This window comes from Schistocerca gregaria, chromosome 2, assembly GCF_023897955.1.
Source record: "Schistocerca gregaria isolate iqSchGreg1 chromosome 2, iqSchGreg1.2, whole genome shotgun sequence".
Lineage (NCBI taxonomy): Eukaryota > Metazoa > Arthropoda > Insecta > Orthoptera > Acrididae > Schistocerca > Schistocerca gregaria.
In genome coordinates this window covers 997,078,807-997,086,078 of record NC_064921.1, presented here as the reverse complement: position 1 = coordinate 997,086,078, position 7,272 = coordinate 997,078,807, and the positions used below count along the sequence as shown (strand labels likewise).

The window sequence follows — 7,272 nt, the reverse complement described above, 5'->3', positions numbered from 1 at the left end:
TATATATATATATATATATATATATATATATATATATATATATATATATATATATATATATACACAAATAGTAAAACAATTACAATATACAAAGACACAAAAATGTTATATCTTCAGGTGACAAAATAAGGAAAAAAATTTATAGTACATTAGATGGAAATAGGAGGATATGCATTTCCGGCGTTGCAGTTGGACACCGGAATGGTGTCTGACAATCTCTTGCCCGCTCTATGGAGCAGCCGCCTGTCGCCGCAGGTAGAAGCGATGATCACGTCGCAGACAGAGATGGCCCTGGACGCTATTACAGAACTAGCCGACCGCTCCGAACAAACTGGTTAGTGCTGTGACAATGTCTGGTAGTGTGCGTCCATGGCACTTCTCGTCTCACGCACAGATTACGATGCTCTGTCCGCCTAAGTTGATGCACTCAGCCTTCAGATTTCCGCACTGATGCGAAAGAAGGTACTGGTCGCTAAAGAAGACGTAGCCCCGAGGGATCTAGGAGCAGTTCCTCGATTCATTCCGCAACAGAACTCGGTCCGCCTACTTGCTGGTACCACAGAAGATTCGGAGAGCAGGCTACAAAGTTCACTCCGAACCAAATGCAAACTGTGCTTAGTCGGAGGCACTACCAATGTCCGACTAATCACGGCGCCTATTGTTTACCGACAGGGTATCAGGCCGCAAGCATATAATAAAAACGCACTCCGTCTTCAAGCCACTAGTGGTATACCGGGACCATCCGACCGCCGTGTCATCCTCAGTAGAGGATGCCGATAGGAGGCGCATGGGGTCAGCACACCGCTCTCCCGGTCGTTATGATGGTATTCTTGACCGAAGCCGCTAGTATTCGGACGAGTAGCTCTTCGACTGGCATCACGTGGCTGAGTGCACCCGAAAAATGGCAACAGCGCATGGCGGCCTGGATGGTCACCCATCCAAGTGCCGACCACGCACGACAGCGCTTAACTTCGGTGATCTCACGGGAACCGGTGTATCCACTGCGGCAAGGCCGTTGCCGAAGCATATAACAGACACTTCAGTATCCTGTCAGAGCGTCACTGCGCTGTGGCAGACCACTCACTGCTTTTACACCGTCGACCGCAAATTATTCAGCAGTTGCGACGCACGGCACGTGGCGTGAAGGGCTGAATTTAGGACTCCGCCGTCAGTTCACATAGGATTAAACTGTAGCGGACGTGGCCGAAACAGTTATAGGCGCTGATTTGCCAGGCGACCAGCAGCTCCTGCCGGACGTAGCAAATGCCAGCCTAGTGGGCAATATTACCGGACTTACGGCCACTGGGTACCCTCGTGACGCCTGAACGTACGGTATCAGAATTTACAAATAGCCTTCAGACCTGTAAAGGAACTATATAAATTTTTTTATGAATATACAGGATGTTACAAAAAGGTACGCCCAAACTTACAGGAAACGTTCCTCACACGCAAATAAAGAAAAGATGTTATGTGGACATGTGTCCGGAAACGCCTAATTTCCATGTTAGAGCTCATTTTCGTTTCGTCAGTATGAACTGTACTTCCTCGATTCACTGCCAGTTGGCCCAATTGAAGGAAGGTAATGTTGACTTAGATGCTTGTGTTGACATGCGACTCATTCCTCTACAGTACTAGCATCAAACACATCAGTACGTAGCATCAACAGGTTAGTGTTCATCACGAACGTGGTTTTGCAGTCAGTGCAACGTTTACAAATGCGGAGTTGGCAGATGCCCATTTGATGTATAGATTAGCACGGGGCAATAGTCATGGCGCGGTACGTTTGTATTGAGACAGATTTCCAGAACGAAGGTGTCCCGACAGCAAGACGTTCGAAGCAATTGACTGGCGTCTTAGGGAGCACGGAACGTTCCAGCCTATGACTCGCGACTGGGGAAGACCTAGAACGACGAGGACACCTGCAATGGACTAGGCAATTCTTTGTGCAGTTGACGATAACCCTAATGTCAGCGTCAGAGAAGTTGCTGCTGTACAAGGTAACATTGACCACGTCACTGTATGGAGAGTGCTGCGGGAGAACCAGTTGTTTGCGTACCATGTACAGCGTGTGCAGGCACTATCAGCAGCTGATTGGCCTCCACGGGTACACTTCTGAGAATGGTTCATCCAACAATGTGTCAATCCTCATTTTAGTGCAAATGTTCATCCCAACGTGATCAAATTGTAAATTTTCACAATCAACATGTGTGGACTGACGAGAAACCGCACGCAATTGTGCAATCACGTCATCAACGCAGATTTTCTGTGAACGTTTGGACAGGCATTGTTGGTGATGTCTTGACTGGGCCCCATGTTCTTCCACCTACGCTCAATGGAGTACGTTATCATGATTTCATACGGGATACACTTGCTGCTAGAACATGTGCCTTTACAAGTACGACACAACATGTGGTTCATGCACGATGGAGCTCCTGCACATTTCAGTCGAAGTGTTCGTACGCTTCTCAACAACTGATTCGGTGACCGATGGATTGGTAGAGGCGGACCAATTCCATGGCCTCCACGCTCTCCTGATATCAACCCTCTTGACTTTCATTTATGGGGGCATTTGAAAGCTCTTGTCTACGCAACCCCGGTACCAAATTTAGAAACTCTTCGTGCTCGTATAGTGGACGGCTGTGATACAATACGCCATTCTCCAGGGCAGCATCAGCGCATCAGGGATTCCATGCGACGGCGGGTGGATGCATGTATCCTCGCTAAGGGAGGACATTTTGAACATTTCCTGTAACACAGTGTTTGAAGTCACGCTTGTACGTTTGTTGCTGTGTGTTTCCATTCCATGATTAATGTGATTTGAAGAGAAGTAATAAAATGAGCTCTAACATGGAAAGTAAACATTTCCGGACACATGTCCTCATAACATATTTTCTTTCTTTGTGTGTGAGGAATGTTTCCTGAAAGTGTGGCCGTACCTGTTTGTAACACCCTGTGTAGACACTAGTTCAAGTACCGGAGATTAATGCGTAAAGCATTTGCTGAACAAAAGAAGCTTTACGCTCTTCGTTTATTAGTTTTAGAATAAGTTATCTTTCGCTGTTGCCCTGTGCTAGTGTTAAGACGTATTGTGCCTTTTCTTACTGATAAAACTGGGTTAAATAATGAAAGTGATTTTGAAGCAGAGCGATTTCGTCTTTTGTGATACGATGGGTCCCAGCTCCTGAAATTCTGGAAAATTATTACCATTATTTTAATTTTATGCGGAGAATGTAGATGGAAGCGACGATCTTCACGGCGACGCTGCTCAACAATAGAGGTACGTGAATGTGTTCATCTTTTTCCTTTCGTGGCCGCTATCGTCAGTTTCAATATATTTGCCGCGACATTCAGAACCTGCAGTCTTTCTTTTCATATAATTTCGAAGCATTTACGTTCTAACAAGAATAAATGCATTTAACTGTAATTCTCTTTATCCAGGCCACGTGGGGTGATTACACTCAAAATGTACGTGCCTCTATCCCGTTAGTATGTTCGCATACATCTGACTGTGTACAAGCATAACTATTTTTCCTACACAGTATAAACGCCTTTTTTTTTTTTTTTTTTTTTTTTTTTTTTTTTTTTTTTTTTTTTTTTTTTTTTGACCACTCATTCGCGAATGTACGTGCCCTCTTATTTGATGCAGTCAGTCGGCCGTATTCTTCAATAACATTATTTGTCATATTCAGTGGCTTAGTTTCCACAATTGATCTTTTCCTGTGTCGCAACAGCGCTTCACGCGAAATATTTATTACTCGACATCCACAATAACTTTTATTTCAAAATTTCGACGACCGACTGAATAAAGATTTTTCTAACAACAACAATAGCAAAACATAATAATATAAGAGGACGCGTTACAGACCCCACACATTTCCCAGAAGTCATTAAACACGTGGCAGCAGGTCGTTCTTAATAGGCACAATCATAAATTTGACTTCTTTCTCTACTAATAACAAATCGATGAAGTCGTAATACAAGCTATTTTCATCATGGTGCCATATTTATGCTTTCCAACAACTTTTTAACGAGGTATGAATATCTAAAAAAATGCTTTAATGAACATCTCTATCGTGTTTAAATTTTCCAAACACGAAAATTTTTTACAAAATGTTCCAGAGCCCACACTAGATGCAAGTCTTAAAAGGCTATTTGGTACTACGAAAATGTTATCTCTCCGTGGCGAATTACCTAACAAATAATTTAATAAATCATTAATGAACGAAGGATTTCAGAATACTTTTAAATGACCGACAGCTGTAATAATGAATATTACACATGTAATTCAACTAAGACGCTTCATTAATACTAAGCTGAAGATTTTCCAGTTAAGGTTGTTAATCCAGGTGTACCATGAAATCTTAAACGCAGCCTTTCTTCTACGTTCACGAACCACAGGCCGTGTCGAGGCTGGCTGGCTTGCGTGCCTCAGTGATAGAGACACACTATGTGATCAAAAGTATCCGGACACCGCAAAAACATACGTTTTTCGTATTAGGTGCATTGTGCTGCCACATACTGCCAGGTACTCCATATCAGCGACCTCAGTAGTCATTAGACGTCGTGAGAAAGCAGAATGGGACGCTCCGCAGAAATCACAGACTTCGAACGTGGTCAGGTGACTGGGGGTCACTTGTGTGTTACATCTGTAAGCGAGATTTCCACATTCCTAATCATCCCTAGGTCCACTGTTTACGATGTGATAGTGAAGTGGAAACGTGAAGGGACGCATCAAGCATAAACGCGTACAGGCAGACCTCGTTGACTGACAGAGACCGCCGACAGTTGAAGAGGGTCGTAATGTGTAATAGGCAGACATCTATACAGACTATCGCACAGGAATTACAAACTGCATCAGGATCCACTGCAAGTACGATGACATTTAGGCGGGAGGTGAGAAAACTTGGATTTCATGGTCGAGCAGCTGCTCATAAGCCACACATCACGCCGATAAGTTCCAAACGACGTCTCGCTTGGTGTAAGGAGCGTAAACATAGGACGATTGGACAGTGGAAATACGTTGTATGGTCTGACGAATCACGGTACACAACGTGGCGATACGACGGCAGGGTACACAAGGATGGGGCCCCTCCACGCCCACACCAGCGTGGTGACCAAACCAAAAGTTCTACTGTCACCTCTGTAAACATGTTAGTTTTTTGAATCAGGCGTCACAGGATGCGGGCTGTGATGTTGTCCATGCGTCTGAGTAAGATTACTAATTAACGTGGTCCATCAGGAGATAGAAGTGGTCGAAAACGATTGAAGGGTAGCGGTTGTAAGGGTAGAGGAAAAAAAGTGCGAAGGCAAGAGGCAAGGGAAAAAAGCCTCAGCGACAGTAGGACGGGTAGTAAGGGCAGTAGCGGCTTGCTATCTGCGACAGTGCATGCAAGTTGTGGTTGTGTTAGTTCGAGGTATCGTGCATCGTTACCTTTGACGTTGTTGGAGCTTGTTACGGCGCTTGCTGCGGTTGCTGCGTCCCTGCAACAGTTCAAGGTCGTTGTAGATTAGTGGGCGATCGGTCATAGATCGGCTCACAGACAGTGTAGGGGGTGTGTGTGGCTGGTTTGCGTGCTGTGTGCAGTACGGTTTCCCTGCGGTTGCCTGATTTTCGGCTGGGTGCGCATCTGGGTTCCTAGTAATAACTGTGTTGCAGGGGCTCGCCAGTACTGTCGTGTTAGCGTTCTATGGACCATAGATGTTTAGTTCCTAGCCAGTAATGTCTTTGGTCTGTTATTCTTCCATCTATGGTTGTGGTCGTAGTTACCCAGAGAAAGAATAAACGGGTTGCGCGAGTGTCTCGTGTTATTGTACAGTCGTGTGGAGAGTTTTTGGAATACCTGCAAGATGGTATCTAGCCGATATTCCCGGTGAAGGTCCGCGATGTGTGTGTAGCGCGGAGCGTTGCTTATGATTTTGAGTACTTTGTTCTGTATGAGCTGCAGACGGCGCAGGCGAGTTGGCGCAGCGTATCCCCAGACAGTCGCTGCGTACGTCATCAGGGGTCTAATAAGTGTCATGTACATGGACCTAGACACCCTCCTGTTCAGTGTGCTACGCCTGTTAAGCATAGGGTAGAGTTGTCTGAGCCTCGCGTTAGCTTTGTTGGTCACGTGTTGGATGTGGTCCCCCCAGAGTAGTTTCCTGTCCAGCCAGACACCGAGGTATTTGACCTTCTCGCGGAAACGTATTGGGCGTGTGTGTAGTGTTATTGGGTTGCAGTACTGGTGTTTGCGCAGTTACTTCGGTCTTCTAGTGAACAGAACGGCCTCGCACTTGTCGACGTTTACTCTAACACGCCATTTCACCAGCCAAGGCTCCACCGTTCTGAGTGCAGTATGTAGTCGTGAGTTAATGTTAGACGACTTCCAATCTTGCGCGAGGATGGCAGTGTCATCCGCGTAGATTGCTACCGTCGTGTTATGTGTAGCTGGGAGGTCGTTAAGGTAGAGGTTAAACAGTAAGGGCCCTAGGATACTTCCTTGGGGTACTCCTGCCTGTATACCATGTCGTGTCGTGTGGGTGTAGAGAATGCCCGGTGAATGTCATATGCCAGCGTGTGTAGTGCCAACAGCAAAATACGGAGGCAATCGTGTTATGGTTTGGTCGTGTTTTTCATGAAGGGTGCTTGCATTCCTTTTTGTATTGCGTGGCACTATCACAGCACAGATCTACACTGATGTTTTAAGCACCTTCTTGCTTCCCACTGTTGAAGGGCAATCCGGGAATGGCGAATGCATCTGTTCACAATGCACGGCCTGTGGCGGATTGGTTACACGACAATGACATCCCTGTAATGGACTGACCTGCACAGAGTCCTGACCTGAATCTTATACAACACTTTTGTGATGTTTTGGAACGCCAGTTTCGTGCCAGGCCTCACCGACCGACATCGACACCTCTCCTCAATGCAGCACCCCATGACGAATGGGCTGCCGTTCCTCATAAACCTTCCACCATCTGACTGAACGTATGCCTCTGAGAGTGGACGCCTTCATCAAGGCTAAGGGTGGGCCAACGCCATATTGAATCCCGGCATTACCAATGGAGGGCGCCACGAACTTGTAAGTCATTTTCAGCCAGGTGTCCGGATACTTTTGATCACATAGTGTAGCCTTCTCGTAGGGACAGCCACAATGTTTTTCCTGAAGAAAGGCAGCAGCCTCTTCAGTGGTTGCAGTAGATTGAAAGAATATATGATGAGATGAAAGAAATAATTTAGATAATCAAACAAAATGAAAACTTTATTTGTGCTGTGGTAACTGCAATTTT

General features: G+C 45.7%; 1 pseudogene; it reads right to left on the bottom strand.

Annotated features, from left to right (window-relative positions):
• Positions 1–902: 902 nt before the first annotated feature.
• Positions 903–1,020, bottom strand: LOC126337316 (5S ribosomal RNA; annotated as a pseudogene).
• Positions 1,021–7,272: the final 6,252 nt, after the last annotated feature.